The sequence below is a fragment of the Hemicordylus capensis genome, chromosome 1, assembly GCF_027244095.1.
Source record: "Hemicordylus capensis ecotype Gifberg chromosome 1, rHemCap1.1.pri, whole genome shotgun sequence".
In the NCBI taxonomy this organism is placed as follows: Eukaryota; Metazoa; Chordata; class Lepidosauria; order Squamata; family Cordylidae; genus Hemicordylus; species Hemicordylus capensis.
In genome coordinates, this window is record NC_069657.1 from 1,562,788 (window position 1) to 1,590,136 (window position 27,349).

The following is a 27,349-nucleotide window of genomic DNA, read 5'->3' on the forward strand; positions in this document are numbered from 1 at the left end:
TGGCTTTTTACCCAGGCTTTTATATAATCGTTTTTACTGCTGCTTCTGGGTGTTTTCATTTCTTGTATTGTTTTATGCCTGTTTTTATATGTTTTTATACTCTTGCATGTTGTTTTTATTGTGTTTTTATTGTATGTTTTTAACTTTTGTAAACCGCCTTGGGGCTATATTTTAACGAAAGGCGGTATAAAAATGCAAAAATAAATAAATAAATACACCAAAATGTAGGTCCACTATGCACCTCGTGTATAGACAGGGATCCGCGTTACTTCTTTTGAAGTTTGCTTGAAGCATCATATCATTAAGTTTTGTGATCCATGCTCTGGCAGCCTGTTTTAAACCATAAATGCTCTTTTGGAGTTTGCATACATAGTCCTCTTTGCCTTTCTCTGAGAAACCTGGTGGTTGTTGCATGTAAATGTCCTCTTCTAGTTTGCCATGCAAGAATGCAGTTTTCACGTCTAGGTGTTCAACATGCATTCCTTTGCTAGCAGCAATACTTAACAGAGTCCTTACTGTGGTATGTTTGACCACTGGTGCAAATGTTTCATCATAATCTTCTCCATATTTCTGTGAATATCCCTTTGCTACTAATCTGGCTTTGTAGCGCTGGCTTTGTAGCGCTGGCAATCTGGCTTTCTGGCTTTGTAGCATCATGTTTCAGTTTGAAAACCCATTTGCAGCCTATAACTTTCCTCCCATGAGGTAACTTAGTAAGAGTCCAGGTTTTATTTTTCTGTAGAGCAGGGATTCTCAACGTGTGGGTCCCCAGATGTTACTGAACTTCAACTCCCATAATCCCCAACCCCAGTGGCCATTGGTTGGGAATTATGGGAGTTGAAGTCCAATTACATCTGGGGACCCACACGTTGAGAATCCCTGCTGTAGAGCCTCAAGCTCTTCAATTGCAGCTTGTTTCCACTTCTGGGCTTCTTGCTGTGGTAGCTGGGATATTTCCTCCCATGATGAGGGTTATGGTTGTTCCGCTGTTCTTGTGAGGTATGACAGTCTCAGGGCTGGAACATCTCTGGTTGAGCGCCTCACCTCACCCTCTGTGGTCTCTCCCATTATCTCAGGTGCATCTGGTGGATCGCTGGGGGTCTCTGTGTTGAGCATGGTTGGATCTGGATCTGCTATCTCCTCTTCCTCAATTCCACTGAGATCAGGAAGCATAATCCAGTCATCGGTGTATTTCATATGGTTGCTTGCTTCGGTGTAGGCCCCCTCTGAAGACGTAGCTCTTTCATTCTCATCAAAATACACTGATTTGCTTATGGTTATCTTGTTGGTATCAGGATCCAGAATTCTGTAGCCTTTGGATTGCACTGAGTAGCCTACAAAAATCTCTTTTGTGGCCCTAGCCCCTAACTTAGTCCTTTCCCCCTTTGGGATGTATGAGTAAGCCGTGCTTCCAAAGACACGCAAATGTGTCATGGATGGCTTATGACCATGCCAAAGTTCATATGGTGTTGTTCCTACAGGCTTTGTGTGCATTCTGTTTTGTATGTATGTAGCAGTCATGATGCCTTCTCCCCAGAGTTTCTGTGGGAGGTGTGTGTCAGCAAGCATGTATCTTACCATATCCAGGAGGATATTCTATTTTTTCTATTCTATTTTTTCTTTCTGAGACTCCATTCTTCGATGGATTGTAAGCTACCGTGGTTTGATGCAAGATTCCATGTTCTCTCAGGAACTGCTGTGTGGCGCTGGACATATACTCTCCTCCATTGTCTGTGTGCAGGATCTTTGGCTTCCACTCAAATTTGTTTCTTGCCATAGCCACCTAATCCTGGAGTTTCCCGAGCATCTGTGATTTATCCTTTAGTAGAAATACAACTGAATATTGTGTATAATTGTCAGTGATTGTTAAGAAATATTTGTGATTACCTATGTTGCTGGCAGTGGTCCAGGTATATCGCTGTGGATCAGCTCCAGGGGTCTTCTGGTCTTCCTTTCTCTCTGCTTAGGAAATGGCTTGTTAACTGCTTTGGACTCAAGACAACAAACACAGTTAGTCACAATGTCACATGGTACAAAATCAATGCTATCAGCTTATCCCCTTTCCTTCATGTTCTGGATTGACTCATAGCTCCTGTGTCCTAGGTGTCTATGCCACAGTTGCAAACAGTTTTCATGCGAGCATGACTGAGCAAGGTTCACTTCATTGGGCTGGTATGCCTCAGGTTTGGACCAGGCTGCTCTTTCTCTTTCTGTCTTTTGCACAGGTTGCTCCTGCACGTTATACAGGCCTTTGCATTCAGAGCCTACAAGGCAAACTTCTCTATTCTGGGTAACAATTCATTGTCCATTTTTAATATACAGTTCACAGCCTTGTTTCTCTAGCTTGGATATTGAAAGCAAGGAGCTTGAGAAGTCAGGGATATACAAAACATCCTTCACACAAAAATTATTAATTGATCCATCTAATAACTTGCAATACAAAATTCCTTCGCCTTTCTTCTTTGCTTTAATTGTAGTATTATTTCCCAAATGAACAATCTCTTCAGGAATATCAAACAGTTCAGTATAGAAATCCAAACGATTTGAGATATGAATTTTCCATCTCCTTAAAACAGGGGAATACTGAAATTCTTATTTGAACCAGCAATCTTAAAGTCCTTATTTAAATCACTCTCAGTAAAATCAACTCTTCTTGTCTGATTCTTGGGACAGTTCACCACCTTGTGGCCAAATTGGTTACACAGAAAACATCTAAAGGCATTAGTCCCAGCTGGCCTCATTCCAGGAGCAGTCTCCCTGCTGGCGGTCATGTGACCTCTCTCTCTGGACTGAGTTCCCTTGGCAACAGAGCCAGACTTCTTGCATGCAAATGTGGGGGGCCCATGCGGTTTCCTCTTGCAGCATCCCCCCCCCACCTTGGGTTTCCTCTGGAATGGCCAGTTGTTGCCTTAAGAGCAAAGTTATTTGCCAATTTATCTTCATGTTGAGAATTCAAAACTTCCCTTCTGTTTCTGTTTCAGAAGATATTGTTTCCACAGCTCTCTCAAAGGTTAGAGCGGTGTGGGTTTCCAATTGGACGATTATATTGCTATAGCTTGGAGGTATGCATAGGAACAGAGCTTCCAGCTTCTGATTCTCTGTAAATTTCTCCCTTGTAGCTTTAAATTCAAAGAAAAAAAATCTTCCAGCAATCCCACATGCATGGCAAAACAGCCTCCGTCTTTATACTGGAGATTCTGCATGTTCTTTCTCAAGTTAAAGGCCCACCCCTTTTTCATATGCAAGGAATCTAGCTTGCTTAGCATTTCCTTTGAGGTCTCAAGATCACATATAGTAGAAAGATAATTTTTACTCACAGAAGCAGCTATCAAAGCTTGAGCTTTTGCATCCTTGAGCTTTCTCTCTAGAAAAGTAGCAGTAAAAAGGGCAGCTGTTGTAGATTAGCAATTCAAAGTGTCCACGGCTAGATCTCACTGGATCTCCTGGAACAAAGCTAACTCTTTAGTTGCAGCACACGCAGCTCAAAATACTGGGCTCCCATAACCTGCTGGGAATTCTCTCTGGTAGGAGAAACCCTTTTTCATTATATCAGAGTGCACAGAGACGCAGCACAGCGGAATTTGGTTAGGCATGTGTGTATGCTGAGAATAAAGTAACTTGGAGCCAGTTCATAGTTTAAAGTCAATATAAATGGTATTTATTAGAGAACTCCATTCTGGATAGGAAAGTGAGGAGTTAGGATCTCTAATCTAGCTAGCTAGCTAGATACAGATGGAGTCTGCATCTCTGCACACATAGTGCTGTTCATTGTCATTATCATGCCTACATTCATTTATTGAAATTGCATTTGGATTGTTCTAACATATATCAATTTCATCCATTCATCTGTTCCCTCTGGGTTTAAAAGAGAGGACCAACTGTGATTCTCCTACCATTAATAGGGATGTGCACAAATGACTCATGCAGCCATGGGTGGGGCAGGGCTGGGTCCTTTACAAAGCAGGTAAGCAGGACCTTACCTGCTTCTCCACTGCCCGACCGCTTTTCTGGGCATGGCTCTTGCTCTTCACAAGGTCATGTGCAGCTGCTGCACTGTGCCCAGCAGTCTGCACACGGCTTTGGAATGCACACAGCCACTGCACATGCACCATGGCCATTTGTGTGGTCAGCAACACCATGCTGACCATGCAAATGGCTGCCGCACTGCTGGGAGCAGTCCTGCAGCCATCCATGGCCTTTTGGAAAGCCAGCAGTGTGGCTGGAAAAGCCATGGGGTGGAGATCCTGCTTTCCTGCCTTTTAAAGGAACCATCCCCCGCTGCACTGAACTGGTTCCAATGCTGGTACCCAGTGCTGGTACAGTTTGGCGCTTCCCTAAGGAGGAGCCAAACCAGTCTGAGCCCATCTGTAACCCTTGATGTCATGGTTTTCCAGCCAATTGGCATGAAATTTGTAGGCATCTGAGGATCTCGTAAAAGGAGGCGACCTGCCAAATTTCAAAGGACCAAAGAATCCTCTCTTAGAGGACATTAAGAAGGGCAGATTTACTTTGTGCTTCCCATTGATTTCCATGATGGAACGAGCTGCTTCTGTGACAGAACTAGCGGGGAAAGCTTTGCAGTTTTCCAGCCAATCAGTATGGACATTCCAGGCATTCACAGGACCCTTTAAGGAGCCACACCTGCTAACTTCTGCCCTCACTAGCCATCCTGGAAACCCCAGCCCTTAACAGGGGTCAGAGGGCGCAAGTGCACCCTCAGCCTCAGGGTTGGGGTCGTGTGTGCTCAGGCTGCAAGCTGCTCATGTGGTGCATCTGGGGGTTCCTAGAGGCCAGGGCTTGTTTTCCCGTCCTCCAGAGATTCACGCCGCTCAGAGCAGCGTGGATCGTGTGGGTGCTCGAGCAGTGCATCACACACAACAAACAAGATCATCTGGGGGGAGGTAAGCTTAGTCTTGCCTCCCCCCCCACACACACACCTCGCCTGCCAGAAACGGTCATGAGAATCACCAATCACCAGTCTCCCAATCCATCCCATCACAAGCATCCTTCCCATGAGCCGTCTCAACCCAGGAAAATGTTTCCGTTAATCCATCATCTTCTCTCTTCTCTTTATGCTCTTTTTCTCTCTGCACAGGTTAATTGGTTTCTCTTCAGATGTGTCCTTTTAGCATCAGAGCAAATGACTTAGCTCCTTTTTAGTGCTGTGTGCTTTACTCTCTTGATTACTGTATCCTAGCAATGATTAACTAGCTAGGTTGTCAGGTTCTCACAGAGAGCACTTGTTTCTTTGGGGCTTCCTTGACATTCCAGTCCTTTCAGTAGGTTCACTTACATCCACAGTGTTGTTCTTGATTAAAGATATAAAGCCTCCCCATCTAGACGGAGGTGCTCATTGACGGGGCTCAGAATCTGAGGGGTGAGTTGGATCTTCCTGTGCTGGATGGGGTTGCACTCCCCCAGAAGGAGCAGGTGTGTAGCTTGGGAGTACTCCTGGACCCAGGCCTCACCCTGGTATCTCAGGTGGAGGCCATGGTAGGAGTGCTTTCTATCAGCTTTGGCTGATTTGACAGCTGCATCCATTCCTTGAAGCAGACGACCTCAAAACAGTGGTGCACCAGCTGGTAACCTCCTGGCTTGACTACTGCAATGTGCTCTATGGGGGACTGCCTTTGTACGTAGTTCAGAAACTTCAGTTAGTTCAAAATGCGGCAGCCAGATTGGTCCCTGAGGCAACCCGGACAGGAGAGCTGGTCTTGTGGTAGCAAGCATGACTTGTCCCCTTAGCTAAGCAGGGTCCACCCTGGTTGCATCTGAATGGGAGACTTGATGTGTGAGCACTGCAAGATATTCCCCTCAGGGGATGAAGCCGTTCTTGGAAGAGCAGAAGGTCCTAAGTTCCCTCCCTGGCAGCATCTCCAAGAGAGGGCTGAGAGAGATTCCTGCCTGCAAGCTTGGAGAAGCTGCTGCCAGTCTGTGCAGACAATACTGAGCTAGAGAGACCAATGGTCTGACTCAGGATATGGCAGTTTCCTATGTTCCTATGACCACATTATACCTGTTTTGAAGCAGTTACACTGGCTGCTGATATGTTTACAAAGTGCTGGTTATTATTACCTTTAAAGCCCTGAATGGCTTGGGTCCGAGTTATCTTAGAGAATGCCTTCTTCTGCACGATCCTCACTGCATGTTAAGGTCATCTGAGGAGGTCCATCTTCAGTTACCACCAGTACGTCTGGTGGCGACTCTCAGGCGGGCCTTCTCTGTAGCTGCTCCTGGGCTGTGGAATGTACTCCCGGCAGAAATCCGCAATTTGAATTACTGGCCTTCAGGAGAGCTCTTAAAACCTGTTTGGCCTGGCCTTCTAGGGTTTTAAAACTGTTTTTAAACTGTAAAGGCTTGGTCTGGTTTTCCAGGGTTTTAAAAATTGTTTTAAATGTTTTAAAAATGGTTTTATGTTTATATAGTTTTTGATTTTAACAGTTAATTGATTTTAGTTTTATTTTAATGTAAACTGCCTTGAGCCATTTTTGGAAGGGCACTATAGAAATCAAATCAAATCAAATCAAATCAATCTAAATATATATATATATATATATATATATATATATATATATATATAACTCAGTAAAGGGGCAAGTTTGTTCTCTATTGCTCCAGAGGGCAAAACTGGAACCAATGAGCTGAAATTAGAAAGAAGCAGATTTAGACGAGACCTGAGGAAGCATTTTCTAAGGGTACTTGCTGTTGGACAGTGGAACTGTCTGCCTCGTGCAGTGGTGGGCTCTTCTTTGCTGGAGGTTTTCAAAGCATCTGGCAGAGATGCTCTAGCAGTTTCCTGTGCTGAGTAGAGTGCTGGGCTAGAAGTACAGATGTGTATGAACCAAGGCTCAAGCACTGGTTCGGCGCCAAGTTGGTTTGGCTGAGGTCCGAGCCGGTTCATCACTGCGGGGAGCTTTAAGAAAGAGGAGAGCAGGTCCTTACCTGCCCTCTGCTGCCCCATGCAGCTTCCTGCTAGGGTGGTACGCATACCTGTGCATGGCACCAGCATGCACAGGCTGACATGACACACAGCATACTGATGGCAATGTGAAACACTCCAGGGCTGCTGCAAACTCACAAACCCCAACACTGTTGAGAATGAGCAGATGTGCAAACAACACTCCCGCAGTTATTTCCAGTGTGGCCAGTGGGAGGACCTGTGGCAGTGCTGCTTGACAACTGCTCCTTCTCAGCAGTACTGGGGCTGCCTTACGAATCGGCTGCAGCCCCAGCACAGTTCACATCACGGCCAGCACGCTGTGCATCATGTCAGCCACTGCTTCAATTTTTGCACAACATGTATAGTATTGTATAGCTGTTCAATGGAAAATTCTACCCTGTTAAAAAGACAAAGAAAATATAAAGTTATGAACAATTTGATACATCAGCTCTGTAAAAAGTTGTTCACCCCATATATTGCTGTGGCTCAAATTCAGACCCCTTCCACTTCATGGAAAGATAACTGTTGCTTGCTCTTTCTGACTTCAAGCACCCAGAGATGTAAGTTTTGGGAGGTATAAAAAGATGTTAAATAAATAAATAAAATATGCATGGGCTTTATTTAATGAACTGGTTCCAGACAGACTTTTTCACAGCAAGTTGTTCTTGCTCATTTGTTTACAAGACACACACACACAACACCCCCCCCCCACTCCATACAATTAGATTAGAAGCCAATTGGTAGTGGAATATCCCGCTCAAATAAATAACAGGTAATTATGAGAGCATTTCCCCAGATTCTCTGTTGCATTACTGTCCCTGGCTACGTTTTCTGCTAGCCAGCGATGTCAGGCAGGCATCCGTTTCATGCTGATGCACACAAACATTAGCCACTCCTGAAAGGGGATGGAAATGAGTTTCATGGTGTTCAGTTCACATGAATAATCTCTGTGATGCTACAGCAGTCACGAGGACAGCAGCCTTTACTCCTGCAGAATCTCAGGGCTCCTTTGTAGGGCCTGCAAGCAGCATTGTTATTATTAGAAATGTTTAGGTCTAGAGACCTGAAGCACAACCCCAGATTGCCAGGCGACTTGACCCGGACATGTTTCCGGCCCACCCACTCCAGCTGCCTCTCTGCCTGCTTAGTCAAGAATACGATTCTGGTTGTGAAGAACTTGCTGGCTGGATCAAAGGAAGCCACCTTGGCCCCACGAGCCCTGCATCCTCCTGTTTCCAAGAGTGGCCAGGCAGGGGCCCCCGGGCATTTCAACGACCCAGGTACAGAGACAGAGAGGTTGTTCTCAAGACTAGCCTGACCCATGTAGGAGAACTGTAGCCCGGGCAGGGCGGTTTGTGAGAAGTGCCAGGATCGGTCCTGATCCTGGCAGTCCTCGACCAGGTAGACCAGGTTTTAAACCTGGGTGAAAAGTGAGGTAGGAGGATGCGCGTGTGACACCTGCCCCACCCGCCTGCAGCCCAAGTGTCCACAGGGCTGGGTGGCTGGAGCGCCCAGCAGGGGGGAAATCCCCCAATGCACTGTGCTCCTCACGTGGTGCATTGTGGGATGTGGGAGTGATGGGGAAATAAAAAAAGCTGTGTTTAATGAAAAGCTGTGTTTTGCCCTTAGCACAAGAGATGCCATTTTGTTTTCTGTAAGAGACTGTTTTAAGCTATTGGGGAATAAATGATGAAGGAATAAAATGCAAGCAAGGGAGTTTCAAAATGACTTTAGAGGTATTTCTGTGTTAAAACCGCAAACAATTGGCTAGACGGAGCAGGATGTGCTTTTGACATTTGACATATAGGCAATTGAGAAATGCTTGAGTCTGCGAGACCACAATAGGGAAAACGGGAAGTGGAGAACAGGTGGTGTGATAACATGTCTGGAGAAACAACTTATTTGAATATAGCCAATAGCATTGATTCTACAGAAAAGGGGAACTGAGGGAGGGGGCTTGTTGCTTGTCACTGCTTGTTGTTAGAGTATAAAATTGCTTGTAACTTCTTCTGCGGGTGTGCCACTTCTTGGGGTGCGCACCCAGTAGCTTTGCTTGGCCAAATAAAGATACTGACCAGAATCTCCTTCTTGTCTTTTATTAATTGGCATAATCAAATAAAGGGCAAGAGTCGGGCCTTACCCAGACTAGCTGGGAGGGTGCAAGCCTTCCCTGGTAGGCGGGGCTTATCAGGAGGACTCCCTCCTCCCCCTCCTGGCCAATTGCCACCACGCTACTCATGTGGATACATAATCAGCAGAGCTCTGAGAAGATGGGTGATCACACGTGGGAGGCAAGTAGGAGCCTGCCTCTCCACCAGCCCTTAAGTCAGCCATGCGTACGACCCTTTATCTTTCTCAGTGCAGAGGGTCCACTTTACTATCATAACCGTTGAGAGTCCTGTCCTCCATGGTTTCCCCCGATCCCTTTTCCAAACCAGTTACGCTATTAGCCATTGCCACAAATTCTATGCATTAATTCTGTGCTGCATACAGGAGAGGTACTTTCATTGGTTTGTCCTGAGCTGGAGCCTGTCAGTTGCCACCAGGATGCCTGCAACTGAAGGGCTGCTGAAGGAAGCAAAGCGGTCTGGCTGGGTGCCACCGGGAGAAAGCAACCAGGATCTCACCTTGAGCCCAAGGAGGTTTGATCCAAGCCAGGAATCAGGTTTCACAGCATCTCTGCTCCCAAGCAGCAAGATCAGCTGGGATTTGTTTTTAATATAGCTTCTTGATTGCAGCTCTATCCTTCAAACATGTCTTGAGACCGTGAAAGCCTAACATTAAACATTTCCTGATGAATATATTAATTGTTCTCCGGAGCAAAGATGTTCTTGGAGAACAATGACAACGTCACACTCGACTTAGAGTATTTTGCAGCTTAATTACAGGTGGCCCTCATTATTCACGCGGGTTCATTCCCACCAATTAGTGCTAATATGGAAAGTGTGAATAAAGAAACCCTACCCCTATGGGAATCCAGAGTTATCTTGGGGAAAAAAACTGCTAAAAAAGCAGAAAAGGGGGACAGAAATAAGGGCAGAAAAGCCTAGTCACTTGTTCGCCAGGTCTCCAGGAATGCTCTCCAAATCCTCTTTTTTTTTTTTAACACAATAGCCACAAAATGGCTCTGTTCTTCAAAATGGCGACTGGAAATGGCATTAGAAGTCATTTCTGGCCACTCAGGAACCACAAATAGGCTAAAACTGCCAATATTTCATGCCGCGGACACAGAAACTGGGTCTCTAAGACCCACCTGCAGATACATGAAAATGCAATCTTCAAAACTGCAGCTAATGAGGGTCTCCTGTATGTCATGGTGGACTCTTCCTGGGGAGGACACTCCTGGTCAGAATCAGAACTCAGGAGCGGGGCGGGGGGCATCGGAAGTGCTAGAGGGAGACCTGCACACTACATCAAAATCTATTGCACAGTCTGCCAAATGTGAGTGGTGAGTATAAAAGGCAAAAAACAAACACAAAAGACAAAAACAGGGGTTGAACTGCTGATCAAGCTGTGGCTGTCTTAACCATAATGGAAATGTTTCCACCTCATGCATTTCCTGCATCGGACATCAGAGCACTCTTTAAAATCCAGGAATATGAACTTCTGATTTATGACCTGACTTTCTGATGCTCTGCAAAGGTGCCATAAAGCTCCTTCAGGTGACAAGTCTCTGCATCATGAAGAGCTGCTGCTCTCAAACTGGCAGATTGATGGCAAATGGGTAAATCTTCCTTTGGGAAATGATATGCATGGCCTTTGGCAATGCTGAGTCCAGGGCTAATTGGAAGCCAGGGCTTAACCCCAACCCTCCATGCCATGCCAGGGCTCAGCATGGAATCTGTGAGCATGAATCACATCTCTGCCAGTGTAGTGCAATGCTTAGACTCAGCCTTGGGAGGCCAAGGTCCAAAGCCCTGTTCAGCCATGAAGCACACTGGCGACCGAGAGCCAAATACTGTCTTTCAACCTGACTTATAGATGTGAAGGCCTGGAAAAACCACAGGGGAAAAAACCCAGTTGGAGCTCTTCGCAATCTGCTTAGAATTTCACTACCCTAGATAGTTTGGTAACTGGTTGAAGGACAAGGAACAGAGGGTAGGAATAAATGGACAATTTTCCCAGTGGAGGGAAGTGGGGTCCCCCCGGGATCTGTACTGGGACCAGTGCCCTTTCATGTGTTCATAAATGAGCCAGAGGTTGGGGTAAATAGCAAAGCGGTCAAATTTGCAGATGACACGAAACTACTGGATTTCACTAGGGTAGTGAAATCCAAAATAGATTGTGAAGAGCTCCAAAAGGATCTCTCCAGACTGGGGGAGTGGGCAACAAAATGGCAAACATGGTTCAGTGTAAGCAAGTGTAAAGTGATGCATATCAGGGCAACCCCCTCCCCCCAACTTCAAGTATACACTGATGGGATCTGAGCTGTCGGTGATTGACCAGGAGAGGGATCTTGGGGTGGTGGTGGAAAGCTTGTTGAAAGTGCCAACTCAATGAGGCTATTCTCATGACAGGGGAAAACTGGGCTAAGGGAGCCCAGCCCCGTTTCCCCCCACTCTGAGAACCACAGGGCTCACGGGCGAGCCTTACCTACTTAAAAACCCCTCCCCTTAAATGAGGTTAACAGAGTGGCATTCCGTTAACCTTGTTTGCTGGATCTCCCACACACACTCGGGGGGGGGGAGGGGAGAAGGGACCCCAGGAAGGCACCACACACTCTGGGGCTCCGGGGGCTGGGGCACCACGTAGCGGAGCTCCCCTTCCCCCGATCCTCGGAGCTCCCAAGAGAGCCACAGCCGGGTGCGGGAGTGCCCGACCAAAGCTACCGCTCGTCTGGGCAGCTGATCCGGCCGCCCAGCAACGAGCAACTGTTCCTGGGCAGGGAGAGCTTATAACCCCATGAGGCTCTACACACTGATCGTGTGTAGAGCCTCACTGTGTGGCAGCTGTGGAAAAGGCCAGTTCCATGCTAGGGATCATTAGGAAGGGGATCAAAAATGGAAATTCAAATATTAGAATGCCATTATACAAATCTATGGTATAGCTGCATCTGGAGTACTGCGTGCAGTTCTGATCACCACATCTTAAAAGGGACATTGTAGAACTGGAAAAAGTGCTGAAGAGGGCAACTAAGATGATCAGGGGCCTGGAGCACCTTCCTTATGAGGCAAGGTTACAGCATCTGGGGCTCTTTAGTTTGGAAAAGAGGCAACTACAGGGAGACTTGATAGAGGTATACAAAGTTATTCATGGATTAGATAGAGTGGGTAGAAATAATTTTTCTCCCTCTCTCACAACACTAGAACCAGGGGATCATCCCATGAAACTGATGTCCAGGAAATTTAGGACCAACCCAAGGAAGTACTTTTTCACTTAATGTATAATTAATCTATGGAATTATCTGCCATGGGATGTGGTGATGGCCACCAGCTTGGATGGCTTTAAAAGGGGTTGGACAGATTCATGGAGGAGAGATCTATCAACGGCTACTAGTCTAGTGGCGATAGGCCACCTCCAGACTCAGAGGCAAGATGCCTCTCAATATTATATTTATTTATTTACACAGTCAGACAGGTGTTATCGACTGGTTTGTTTTATCCAGATATCGAGTCCTTCCCAAGGACCTGGGATGGCTGAATTTTATTGTCAATGTTGTTGCTGTTGTTATAGATATTGTCCCAGAATATAGGCTGTTCCCAGTAAATTTGGTTTTTGTAATTGGCTGATGGTGATTTCTGTGGCTCCTATGGTGTTGAGGTGCTCTTCAGGGTCTTTTGGAACTGCACCCTGGGCGTCAATTACCACTGGGATTATTTTGGTCTTTTTTCTGCCACAGCCTTTCAATTTCAATTTGTAGATCTTTGTATTTTGTGATTTTTTCTATTTCTTTTTCTTCTATTCTACTACTACTACTACTACTACTACTACTACTACTACTACTACTATTATTTCGATTTCTATACCGCCCTTCAAAAAATGGCTCAGGGTGGTTTACACAGAGAAATAATAAATAAATAAGATGGCTCCCTGTCCCCAAAGGGCTCACATTCTAAAAAGAAACACAAGATCGACACAGCGTGGTATAGTGGTTAGAGTGCTGGACTAGGACCGGGGAGACCCGAGTTCAAATCCCCATTCAGCCATGAAACTAGCTGAGTGACTCTGGGCCAGTCACTTCTCTCTCAGCCTAACCTACTTCACAGGGTTGTTGTGAAAGAGAAACTCAAGTATGTAGTACACCGCTCTGAGCTCCTTAGAGGAAGAACAGGATATAAATGTAAATAATAATAATAATAATAATAATAATAATAATAATAATAATGCAGCATCCCAGGTCCTTGGGAAGGACTTGATGTCTGGATAAAACAAACCAGTCAATAACACCTGTCTGACTGTGTAAACAAGAAATAATAATAATAATAATAATAATAATAATAATGATGATGATGATGATGATGATGATGATGATGCTGTGCTGGGGGTGGATAGTGCCAGTTACTCTCCCCCTGCTAAATAAAGAGAATCACCACAGTAAAAGGTGCCACTTTGCCCAGTTAGCAGGTCATACCAGTTGCAGGGGAGCCACAGCAGGAGAGAGGGCATGCCCTCAACTCCTGCCTGTGGGCTTTCCAGGAGGCATTTGGTGGACCACTGTGTGAAACAGGATGCTGGACTACATGGGCCTCCTTGGGCCTCATCCAGCAGGGCTGTTAAGAACATAAGACTAGCCCCACTGTGTTCTTAGGAGCTGCTGTGCTCCTTCTCAAAAGACTTTCAGAGAGATGTCTGCTTGTGGGGGGCAGCAGGGGGTACAAATACTGGCAGGTCCCAGCATGGAGGAACCCATCAAGCAAGTCACTTCTGTTGGATGTTTGTTTGCAGATTGATGTACAGCTCCGTTCCCTCTTTGGACTATCTCTAGTGATGGGAGGAAAAGGAACTTAAGAGCAGCAACAGGAAAGAACCACAAGGAGGAGGCAGCAGAGATCGGTATGGCCTTGTGGTGGGAGGGTGGGGTGTCCAGAGCCCTTGATCAAGGGCTGGAGGAGTCAACAGATTTCAGAGAATTTCATGCACACGTCCTGCCTGCCACCAAGAAGTCGAGAGATGATGGAGACTCTCTTGGGTCTTAATGGTCTTGCTTCCAGCCAGATCCATGGACTGGACTTCATTGTCGCTGCCAGGTACCCCCTAGTTCAAAAGGAGAAGAGCGCTCGGATTGGGTGACTGATTCACACGACTACGTCCAGCATTTCAAGGACACAGGCAGTGATTTTTTTCTGTAGAGTTTGGAGTGTCTAACAGGTTTTGTTTCTTGGGTAGATTTATATCCTGCTTTTTGACCAGAGTCCCTAAACAGGCTCACAATATTATTCAAATTCAATGAATCCATAACAACAACAACAAATATCTATATACCGCTTTTCAACAGAAGTTTCCAAAGTGGTTTACATAGAGAAATAACAAACAAACAAACAAACAAACAAGGCTCCCTGTCCTCGAAGGGCTCACAATCTAAAAAGAAACATAAGACACACACCAGCACCAGTCGCTGGAGGGATGTTGTGCTGGGGCTGGATAGGGCCAGTTACTCACCCCTGCTAAATAGAGAGCCACTTTTAAAAGGTGCCTCTTTGCGCAGTTAGTGAAGTAATAGACTTAATACAAGTAATAAGTAATAAGTAATAGACTTAATACAAACTCAAGCCCAGGTAAGCAGGAGCAGGAGGGACTGGCCCTTGCCTGGGTCTGCCTCCTCATTCCTCCGATTCCTTACTGTAGACTTCCATTTCTGCTTCTGCTGCTACATCTGAACCCAGCCTGGCTAGCATGTGCAGACATGTCTTGTGGAGGTAGTTTTTCTGAGAATATGGTAAAACATGATCTGAAGATACAAAAAAAAGTTATGTCACTTATAGAAACTTGGAGCCTCAGCCTGTCTGGGGTTTATGCATGTGTACAGGAACACCATAGCCCTATGCTGAAATATAAGAAACTAAGGCTGACATTTCCATATTCCTTTCCCCAAAAAAACCAACAAAAAAGATGACTGTGCCAGAAGAAAAGTGTAATGAACCGAAGAACTAGTCAAACAAAAATAATATTTGTGTTTTAGGCATCCCTGAGGACCTGTCAGATGGAGATGTAACACAATTTCTCCAGAAAACCTTGCCCGGGGCCATTAAGTGTGCCATCATAACCTCTACATTTAGCTTAGGAGGACACTGTGGAAAAACACCAAGAGCCTGTGCATTTCAGGGAAAAGAGAATGGTTGGGTCTTTTTTTTGTTTTTAAGACACATCTGTATATTGGACATGTGCTGAACCTTTCATAATCTCACAGGACTGGCTCGCAAAGGAGAAAGACCTCCATGATGTAGCCTCTTCTTCAAGAGAAGCACAGAAGAAGGGCTCTCGCTCTGTCAGCCTCAAAGTCACTTTGAATACATTCTGAAATTCCCTCCTTTTCTGTTCCCCACTACCTCCGCTCTCCCCCAGCCAATGGGGGCACAGTTGCCCATGACAACACTTTATTTATGTATTATTTATCTGTGTAAACCGCCCTAAGCCATATTTTGAAGGGCGGTATAGAAATAGAATGAAGAAGAAGAAGAAGAAGAAGAAGAAGAAGAAGAAGAAGAAGAAGAAGATTACAAATACTTGGGCATTCTCCAGGCTAATAACATTGCACACACTGAAGTTAAAAGAAAAATTGGAAGTGAATACATCAGGAGAGTTAGAAAAATCCTCAAGTCCAAACTCAATGGCGGGAACACCATACAAGCCATAAACACCTGGGCTATACCTGTTATCAGATACACTGCAGGAATAATAGACTGGACCCAGGCAGAACTAGAGACGCTAGAGCGTAAATCCAGGAAAATAATGACCATCAATCATGCTCGGCACCGCCGCAGTGATGTAGATACGCTATACCTCCCTCGTAGCTCAGGTGGAAGAGGAATGCTGCAAGTCCATCAAACAGTAGAGAAGGAGAAAAGAGGCCTTGAAAAATATATCAAGGACAGTGAAGAAGATGCACTTCAAATGGTTAATAACGAGAAACTATTCAACACCAATGAAACAAAGCAGGCCTACAAGAAAGAACAAGTCAAGAACCAAGGAGAAAAATGGAGAAAGCCACTGCATGGTCAATATTTGCACAATATAAGTGGAAAATCAGACATCACCAAGACCTGGCAATGGCTTAAGAATGGTTACTTGAAGAAAGAAACAGAGGGTTTAATACTGGCTGCACAAGAACAAGCACTAAGAACAAATGCAATAAGAGCAAAAGTCGAAAAGTCAACAACAAACAGCAAGTGTCGGCTTTGTAAAGAAGCAGATGAAACAGTGGACCACCTAATCAGCTGTTGTAAAAGGATCGCACAGACTGACTACAAACAAAGGCATGGCAAGGTAGCAGGGATGGTACACTGGAACATCTGCAAAAAATACAAGCTACCTGTAGCCAAAAATTGGTGGGACCATACAATTGAAAAAGTTGTAGAAAATGAAGATACAAAAACATTATGGGACATCTGACTACAAACAGACAAACATCTGCCACACAATACACCAGATATCACTGTAGTCAAGAAGAAAGAAAAACAAGTTAAAATAATCGACATAGCAATACCAGGGGATAGCAGAATAGAAGAAAAAGAAATAGAGAAAATCACAAACTACAAAGATCTACAAACTGAAATTGAAAGGCTGTGGCAGAAGAAGACCAAAATAATCCCAGTGGTCATTGGCGCCCTGGGTGCAGTTCCAAAAGACCTTGAAGAGCACCTCAACACCATAGGGGCCACAGAAATCACCATCAGCCAATTACAAAAAGCAACTTTACTGGGGACAGCCTATATTTTGCGACGATATCTCTAATAACCAACAGTATTGATGATAGAATTCAGCCATCCCAGGTCCTTGGGAAGGACCCGATGTCTGGATAAAACAAACCAGTCAATAACACCTGTCTGACTGTGTAAACAAGAAATAATAATTGTATGATAACAAGCCAACCATAAAGTAAGGCGATTGCAAGTCAATCGGAAGCCAGTGCCAGAAAACCAATCAGCAAAGGAAAAATAGGCCTCCAAAATGGTGCTCAAAACTAGAGATGTGTGAATTGATTTGGGTACAGATTGATTTGTACCCGAATCTAGCTGATTTGGGTGGTTTGGAGACAGAACAAATCACCCCTGTGGTCCATTGGCTAGATTTGGGTCCAAATCGAATTGCACCAGATTCGATTCAAATGGTTTCAAGATTCAGATTCCACCTATTAATTCCCCCATATTCCCAGCTTTCTTTTTTAAAAAAAGGGGGGAAAAGAATCTCTAGCCCTTGTAGTAATCAAGTTATGGAGCAGTGTGGTCACTATTTTTCAAGTGTTTGGATTCTTTGGTGTAAAATAACCTTTACTCAATGAATCCTTATGAAGATTCATTACACACTTTCATTTCTTCTGTTCATTTTGACTGTATTTTGGACAGTGGAACATAAGAACATAGGAATCTGCTATATACTGAGTCAGACCATTGGTCTATCTAGCTCAGTATTGTCTTCACAGACTGGCAGCAGCTTCTCCAAGGTTGCAGGCAGGAATCTCTCTCAGCCCTCTCTTGGAGATGCTGCCGGGGAGGAAACTTGGAACTTTCTGATGCTCTTCCCAGAGTGGCTCCATCCTCTGAGGGGAATATCTTTCAGTGCTCACACTTCTAGTCTCCCATTCATTTGTAACCAGGGTAGACCCTGCTTAGCTAAGGGGACAAGTCATGCTTGCTACCACAAGACCAGTTTTCCTCCTATGACAGTTGGCACAACTGTCAACTGCCATGTGGCAACTATACCCCACTCCCACTTGCAAGGCAGTGGGGTACTACTCAGTTTATGTTCTAGGATTTTTTTCACGTGTTTACACTCTTTGGTGTTTAATAACCTTTCCTCATAATGAATCCATATGAGGATTCATTACACACCAAAGAGTCTAACCACCTCAAAAATTCCTAAAATATCATCTGAGTACCCAGCAGCCTGTGGGTTGGGAGGTAGTTGGGACATGGGATATCACTAATTCCCCACCCCCACCTGCAAAGCAGTGGAGTCAAAATGAACAGAAGAAATGGTTGTAATGAAGACACTGTAGAATCTAAACACTTCAAAAATCTCTAAAAAATAAACGGAGTACCCCAGTGTATGTGTGGGGTGGGGGAATGTATATGACACATGGCAGTTGACAGTTGGCACTGTCCAGTGACAGTCAAAATGAACATAACAAATGAAGGTGTATAATGAATCCTCATAGGGATCCATTATGAGGAAAAGTTATTAGACACCAAAGAATCTAAACACTTAAATATTCCTAAAATAAACTGAGTACCTTGCATGTGTGTGTATGGGGAGGGGGTAGTTGGCACATGGTAGTTGAAAAATGAACAAAAGAAATGAAGGTGTGTGCAATGAATCCTCATAGGGATTCATTAGGAGTAAAAGTTATTATGCACCAAAGAATCCAAACACGTTAAAGATAATGACCACACATTTGGCTCCATAACTCCACTTCTACAAGGGCTAGAGCTAGCTTTTTTAAAAAGAAAAGAAAACAAAAGAAAGCTGGGGACCCATGTTAGGGTTAGGATAGGGCGAATTTGAATCCCCATTTTTTCCTATGGCAGAAATATACGAAATCAACAAAATCTTTTTTAAAAATAATTAAAACTCAAGAAAGTGCCCCACTGCCTTGACATTTGGATAGTAGGTGGCACCCTTGGAGACCTACCCAACATCCAAATTTGGTGCCCCTAGGGCCTGTACAGGTGCTCTGAATCAATCAGAATCCAAGTTGAATCAAATCCAAATCGAATCTGGGGTGATTCAGGGGGACAGGTTCGGACACAAAACAAATAGGGATGATTTGATTTAGGCACAAATTGAATTGAAAAAATTGATTCATGCACAACCCTACTCAAAATGCTGAAACGTTTTGACTTGAAATGGGGTTAACATAAGAACATAAGAATAGCCCAGCTGGATCAGGCCCAAGGCCTACCTAGTCCAGGATCCTGTTTTACACAGTGGCCCAACAGATGCCTCTGGGGAGCCTACAGGCAAGAGGTACGTGAATGCCCTCTCTCCTGCGGTTGCTCCCCTGCAACTGGTATTGAGAGGCATCGTAGGGATGTGCATTTCGTTTCGGATACAAAATGTTTTGTTGTTTCGGCTGTTTTGGAACTCCATTTTGCAATCACAAAAAGTCTTTCTCCTTCAGTCTCCATTTTGAATTTTGACATCTGTTTGAATTTCTAGCCCTTCCAGCCTGCAGATTGGCCAGCGAAAGCATGGGCTGATCTGCTGGCAATTGCCTCCTCATTCCTTTTAAGCAAATTTAAGGGTAAATTTTACCCTCAGTGTGCATTTACCCTCATTGGCCAGTGGGGCAGTGTGCATTTCATTGTTGTTGTTTCACACGGTTGTGTGTAGATCAATTGCATTTCGGGTGGGGGGGATGTGGATGTGCATGACCTTTGGAAATCTGCCTGATGTTTTCCAAAGCTCTGCTGTTGTTAATGTGTGATGTTGATGTTATTTTGGGGTGGATTCAGGGCAGAAAGGGGGATTTGGGGGCAGAAGAGTAGTTCAGGTGGTAGTGCCCCAATGGGTGCCTGCTGCCACCCAGATTCCAAAGGAATTGGGGAAAGGGCAGATTTTTAAGGAATTTCTGAAGTTGGCATGTCTTTGGGGCAGATTCGGGGCAGAAAGGGGGCCTGAGGGGAAAAACAGTGGGTTGGGTGGCAGTGCCCCAAGGGGTGCCTGCCACAACCCAGATTCCAAAGGAATAGGGCAAAGGGCTGATTTCTTAGGAATTGTTGAGGTTTACACTTTTTTAAGGTTCCCCCCCCCGCCAGGGAATAATGGAGTTTTCAGGAAACCCATAACTCCATCTGGGGGGCACTGGGGTGGCCGGGAGCTAGTGGTGGTGTAGTGCACATAGGGTGCCAACCACTCCCATGGGTTGCTAACCCATGGGGTGCTGGGCTCTGTTGTTTCTGAGATGTTCTGAGTGTAGATTCTCTGGTAGCATATGAGATTTTCAACGACAAACCATGAATCCACTCTCATATGCTACCAGAGAATCTGAATCTACACTCAAAACATCTCAGAAACAACAGAACCCACTACCCCATGGGTTAGCAACCCATGGGGGTGGTTGGCACCCTATGTGCTCTACACCACCACTCACTCTGGGCCACCCTGGTGCCCCTCAAGTGCAGTTATGGGGCAGGAATTATGGAGGTCCATTATTCCCTATGGGGAAGAACTTTACAGACGCGCAAACTCCATTACATCTTTAAAAATCAGCCCTCTGCCCAATTCCTTTGAAATAATTCTGGCAGCTTCTTTGCCCCCACTGGGCACTACCACCCACCCTACTCTGCTCTGGGCCACCCCTTTCCCCTCAACATGAAGCTATACTTTTGCTGAAACCTCCATTCTTCCCTAAGGGAAAAATCCTATACTTCAAAAATTCACCAAAAATCAGCCCTTTGCCCAATTCCTCTGAAATTTGGGTGGCAGTTTCCACCCATTGGACACTACCACCACCACCCACTAGTTTTCCCCTGAGGCCATTTTTTAAAAATCCAAAATGTTTCAGATTCGGATTTTGCCATTTCAAACAAAGAACAAAATTGGGGTGTTTCGGATTGGCTGATTTTGAACAAAGAACAAAATGGGGTTGTTTCAGATTCGGGCTAAAAACAAAACAGAAAAAAAAACGCACAACCCTAATCGTGCCTCTAAGACTGGAGATGGCCCACAACCACCATACTAGTAACCATTGATAGACCTGTCCTCCATGAATCTGTCTAAATCCCTTTTAAAGCCATCCAAGCTGGTGGCCATCACCACATCCTATGGCAAAGAATTCCATAGATTAATTGTGAAAAAGTATTCCCCCATCGGTGCTAAATTTCCCAACCTTCAGTTTCATGGGGTGACCCCTGGTTCTAGTGTTGTGTATGTGAGAGAGAAATTTCTCTCTGTTCACTCTCTCCACTTCATGCAAAATTTTATACACCTTGATCATGTCTCCCCTTAGTCGCCTCTTTTCCAAGGTAAAGAGCCCCAGATTCTGTAGCCTAGACTGATAAGGAAGGTGCTCCAAGCCCCTGATCATCTTGGTTGCCCTCTTTTGCACCTTTTCCAGTTCTCCAATATCCTTCTTAAGATAAGGTGACCAGAACTGTATGCAATATTCCATATGTGGTCACACCATAGATTTATATAAGGGCATTATAACTCTAGCATTCTTATTTTCAGTCCCCTCCCAAATGGCTCCTAGCATGGAATTAGCCTTTTTCATAGCTGCCGTGCACTGAGATGACACTTTCAATGACACTTTCAATGCGCTTTCCACCACAACCCTAAGATATCTCTCCGCCTCATTCACTGACAGCTCAGATCCCATCAGTGTATATGTGAAGTTGGGTTTTTTTGCCCCAATGTGCATCACTTACTTGCTTACATTGAACCGCATTTGCCATTTTGTCTCCCACTCTCCCAGTTCGGAGAGATCTTTTTGCAGCTCCTCACAATCTGTTTTGGATTTCACTACCTGAAAGAGTTTCGTGTCATCTGCATATTTGGCCACTTTGCCACTCAGCCCAACTTCTAGATCATTTATGAACAAGTTGATGAGCACTGGTCCCAGTACCGCTCCCTGGGGGACCCCACTTCCTATTTCCCTCCATTGTGAAAACTGTCCATTTATTCCTACTCTCTGTTTCCTGTCCTTCAACCAGTTACTGATCCACACGTGAACCTATCCCCTTACTCCATGACTGCTAAGTTTACTCAAGAGCCTTTGGTGGGAACTTTGGCAAAAGCTTTATGCAAGTCCAAGTATACTATGTCAACCAGATCTCCTTTATCCACACACTCAAAGAATTCCAAAAGGTTAGTGAGGTAAGACTTTCCCTTGCAGAAGCCAGGCTGGTTCTCCTTCAGCAAGGCCTGTTCTTCTATATGCTTAACAATTTTGACTTTAAGCATGCTTCCCATCAATTTACCCGGCACCAAAGTTAAGCTGACTGTCCTGTAATTTCCCAGATCTCCCTGAATCCCATTTTGAAAATCAGAGTTACATTGGCTACTTTCCAGTCATCTGGTACAGAGCTTGATCGTAGGAACAAGTTACATATTTTTGCTAGAAAATCAGCAATTTTATATTTGAGTTCCTTCAGACCTCTTAGGTGGATGCCATCTGGCCCTGGTGCAGGCACAGCTCGTGAACGCGCCCCGGGGGGCGGGAAGCTTCTTTAAGGTAAACGGAGCCGGGTCTCCGTGCTGCCCAGCAGTCGCCTGATCCTCCTTAATAATCCCTTCCACGCCATCATCATCTCAGGGGCTGAGGGGCTCCCTGGCAGGTTTTCTACTCTTGATATATTTAAAGACGTTTTTGTTATTCCCCTTGAGACTTCTAGATATATGCTCTTCAAACTCTCTCTTTACATCCCTTATTTGTTTGTTTCTTTTGTTTATTCGATTTCTATACCGCCCTTCCCAAATGGCTCAGGGTGGTTTACATTAAAACAAAACAATTAAAACCAATTAGCGATTAAAAACGGAGGTTGTAAAACACCATAAAACAATAACAGTTAAAACATTCAAAACAGTTTAAAAACCCTGAAAAACCAGGTTACCATGTTAAAACCATTTACAACAGTTTAAACACTCTGGAAGGTCAGGCCTAACCGCTTGGTTTGCGGGGCTCTCCTGAAGGCCAATAAAGAGTTAAGATGGTGGCTTTCTGCCGGGAGTGCCTTCCACAGCCCAGGAGCAGCTACAGAGAAGGCCCACCTGTGAGTCGTCACCAGATGAACCAGTGGTAGCTGAGAGCATACCACTGATTAAAAGACTTCCTTGTAGGGATGCATACATCAGTTTGATCCAGGAATAAAAACCAGCTCAAAACCGAATGTTTTATTTTTATTTATATGAAATAGGGGTGTGAAATTCAGATTTTTGGTGATTTGGTTCAGGACCCGAACCGAATCACCCCTGTACTGTTTTGTGCCCGAATATGGGCCACCCGAATCACCCTTGATTCAGTTCAGATTTGGATTTAATCTGAATCTGAATTGATTTTTTGGGGGAAAGGGGGCCCAGGGGCAAAATATTGGGGTGGGATGGTAGTGCCCAATGAGTGGAAGCTACCACCCCAATTTCAGAAGGATTGAGCAAAGGGCTGATTTTTGGGGAATTTTTGAAGTTTTAGTGACTTTGGGGGAGTTTGGGGGCATAGAAAGGGATCTGGGCAAAAAGAGTGGGGTGGGGTGGTAGTGCCTAATGGGTGGAGGCTACCACCCCAATTTCAGGGGGATTGGGCAAAGGGCTGATTTTTGGGGAATTTCTGAAGTTTTCATGTCTTTGGGGCAGATTGGGGAAGATTGGGGCAGAAATTGGGGCCTGGGGAAGAATAGTGGGCTGGGTGCTAGTGCCTAATGGGTGGAGGCTACCACCCCAATTTAAGGGGGATTGGACAAAAGGCTGATTTTTTGGGAATTTTTGAAGTTTTTGTGTCTTTGGGGCAGTTTGGGGGCAGAAAGTGTATCTGCCCCAAAAGGGTGGGGTGGGGTGGTAGTGCCTAATGGGTGGAGGCTACCACCCCAATTTCAGGGGGATTGGGCAGAGGGCTGATTTGTTGGGAATTTTTGAAGTTTGGGTGTCTTTGGGGCAGATTGGGGGCAGAAAGTGGATCTGCCCCAAAAGAGTGGGGTGGGCTGGTAGATAGTGTCTAATGGGTGGAGGCTATCACCCGTCCCCAATTTCAGAGTGATTGGGCAGAGGGCGGGATTTTGGTGAATTTCTGAGGTTTTTCTTCATAAGGTGCAGTGTGCTAGATTGATATTCATAGTAAATGAGAGTGTGAAAAAGTGAAAGTGGGGTCATGAGAGTTCTTTAATTGAAAAAAATCTCATTTGCTATCATTGAATGAGAATTCACACCTCAGAAGTTTTTCTGAAGGGATGTTTTCCCTTATTTTCTGAGGTGTGAATTCTCATTCAATGATAGCAGATGAGATTTTTTTCAATTAAAAAACTCTCATGACCCAACTTTCACTTTTTCACACTCTCATTTACTATGAATATCAATCTAGCACACTTCACCTTATGAAGAAAAACCTCAGAAATTCACCAAAATCCAGCCCTCTGCCCAATCACTCTGAAATTGGGGACGGGTGATAGCCTCCACCCATTAGGCACTATCTACCAGCCCACCCCACTCTTTTGGGGCAGATCCACTTTCTGCCCCCAATCTGCCCCAAAGACACCCAAACTTCAAAAATTCCCAACAAATCATCCCTCTGTCCAATCCCCCTGAAATTGGGGTGGTAGCCTCCACCCATTAGGCACTACCACCCCACCCCACTATTCTGCCCCAGGCCCCACTTTCTGCCCCAATCTGCCCCAATCTTCCCCAAAGACACAAAAACTTCAGAAATTCCCCAAAAATCAGCCCTTTGCCCAATCCCCCTGAAATTGGGGTGGTAGCCTGCACCCACTAGGCACTACCACCCCACCCCACTCTTTTTGCCCAGATCCCATTCTATGCCCCCGAACTGCCCCAAAGTCACTAAAACTTCAAAAAAATCCCCCAAAATCAACCATGAACCGAATCACCCAAATTTTTTGGCCCCGAAATTTGGGTGATTCGGCTTGGCTCCGAAAAATATTGGGGGACATCGAGGGTGATTCGGTTCGGCCCCGAATCACCCGAAATTGCTCATTTTGGGCACAGATTGATCTGTGCCCGAACTTTTTTGCACATCCCTAATTTGAAACATTTCTACCCCTTTAGCACACTGCTGCTCAAGGTGGTTGACAATAAAAGCAACATTTAACAAATCAACGAGGCTCTTCTCACAATCAGTGAGAAGAGCCTGGGGAGGGTTTGCGAGGGCTAAGCCCGCTCTCCCCGCAGGCAAGCAGCAAGTCCTGCCTGGGCGGCCACTGTGGCCACCCACACGACAGCCGGTTCCGTCACAGAGCCGGAGGGGGCTGGGGAGTTCGGGGCCCGTGCAGCCCCTGGTAGTTCCAGCATGCCCTGCACAGGGCATGCTGGAGAGACCTTGGAGTCGGGAGGCTGCTTTTCAGTCTCTCGGTCAGGGGTCTCCTTGTGAGTTGCTGTAGTGCTGAGCCGCGCTGCGGCAACTCGTGATCTGTTAACCCCAGTTAAGGGAGCACTCGCTCCTCTAACCTGGGCTAAGGGGCCGCTTGTAAGCCACCAGGCTCACCTGCAAGCCCGGTGGTTTACACAAGCAGCAAAAATCAGGCTAGGTTCTGCTTTTCAGTCTCCCGATCAGAGGTCTCCTTGTGAGTTGCTGCGGCGCAGAGTCACGCTGCAGCAACTCACGATCCGTTAACCCCTGGGCTAAGGGGTGCTCCACTAACCTGGGCTGAGGGGCGGGATACTCATGAGGGCTAGCCGCTTGTAAGCCATCGGGCTCACCTGCACCTCTCCTAGACCGATTTTTGCTGCTTGTGGGAATAGCCTCAAAGAGTTGAAAGAAATAGGGCAATGTAACACAAATGCCTTTTCTGCTTCCATGAATGTGATTGTAGTGTATTGAACTGATGATATATTAGGCTTTCTTTTGATGATATATGTGGTGATATATGTGGCTTTATTTTGGCCATGGCCAGTGGCCAGCCCTGACCTTCCCTCCTGGAGCTGAAGGAAAGCCCAAACACATGTTGTTAGTGGGGGCAATGGTGCCCAATGGGTCACTGCCAACTGGTCTAGCCCTAGTCTTTTGCTGGCATTGAACTGGATGGAGCCAGTGCTCCCTTGAACAGGGACCCCCAGATGCCATTGACCACAACTCCCAGAATCCCCAGCTGCAATGGCAGCTTATTGTCTCCTTGCATTTCTTTTGTCCGAGTTTATGTTCCTTCCTGTTCTCTTCATTTGGGCAGGACTGCCAATTTCTGAAGGAACTCTTCTTCCCCTTAATAGCTTTCATAAATCTACTGGTTAACCATGCTGGCGTCTTCCTGAACTTGGTGGTACCTTTCCTCCTTCTTGGTATACATTTCAACTGTGCTTCTAGTATTGTGGTTTTAAATAAGTCCCCTGCTTTCTGGAGTGATTTGACCCTCCTGACTTTCCCTTGCAACTTCCTTTTAACCAGTCCCCTCATTTTTGAGAAGTTTCCTCTTCTACAGTCCAGTGCATCTGTGTTGGACTTCCTTGGCAATGCTCCACTCACATATATGCTGAATTGGATCACACTATGGTCACAGCTACCCAATGGTTCTGCAACTCTGACATCACGCACCAGGTCCTGGGCACCACTCAGGATTAAGCCTTTCTCGCTGCGCATGGAACAGATAGCACTTCAGAGAATGCTACCCTGGGGGTCCTGGACTTCCATATGCTACCTTGCAGCCTAAATTTGCCTTCCAGGACCTCCCAACAACATTTCCCAACATTGTTGGTGCCAACATGCACCACGACAGCTGGCTCCTCCCCAACACTGCCTAATAGGGGTGTGCAATTCGGGTTTTCGGGTGATTCGGCTCGGACCCGAACCGAATCACCCCTGTTCTGTTTTGTGCCGGAATCTGGGTCACCCGAATCACCCTTGATTCGGTTCAGATTTGGATTTAATCCGAATCCGAATCCGAATCGATTTGGGAGGTAAAAAGGGGCCCAGGGGCAAAATTTTGGGGTGGGGTGGTAGTGCCCAATGGGTAGAGCCTACCACCCCAATTTCAAGGGGATTGGGCAAAGTCCTGATTTTTGGCGAATTTTTGAAGTTTTAGTGACTTTGGGGCAGTTCGGGGGCATAGCATGGGATCTGGGCAAAAGGAGTGGGGTGGGGTGGTAGTGCCTAATGGGTGCTGGCTAGGTAGTGCCTAATGGGTGCAGAAGTTTTTTCTGAGGTGTGAATTCTCATTCTATCATAGCAAATGAGATTTTTTTCAATTTAACAACTCTCATGACCCCACTTTCACTTTTCCACACCTCAATTACTATGAATAATATGAGGAAGTAGTCAATTTAGCACACTTCACCTTATGAAGACAAACCTCATAAAAATAAATTCACCAAAATTCACCCCTCTGCCCAATCACTCTTAAATTGGGGATGGGTGGTAGCCTCCACCCATTAGGCACTATCTACCAGCCCACCCCACTCCTTTGGGGCAGATCCACTTTCTGCCCCCAATCTGCTCCAAAGACACCCAAACTTCAAATATTCCCAAAAAATCAGCCCTCTGCCCAATCCCCCTGAAATTGGGGTGGTAGCCTCCACCCATTAGGAACTACCACACCACACCACTCTTTTGGGGCAGATCCACTTTCTGCCCCCAAACTGCCCCAAAGTCACTAAAAC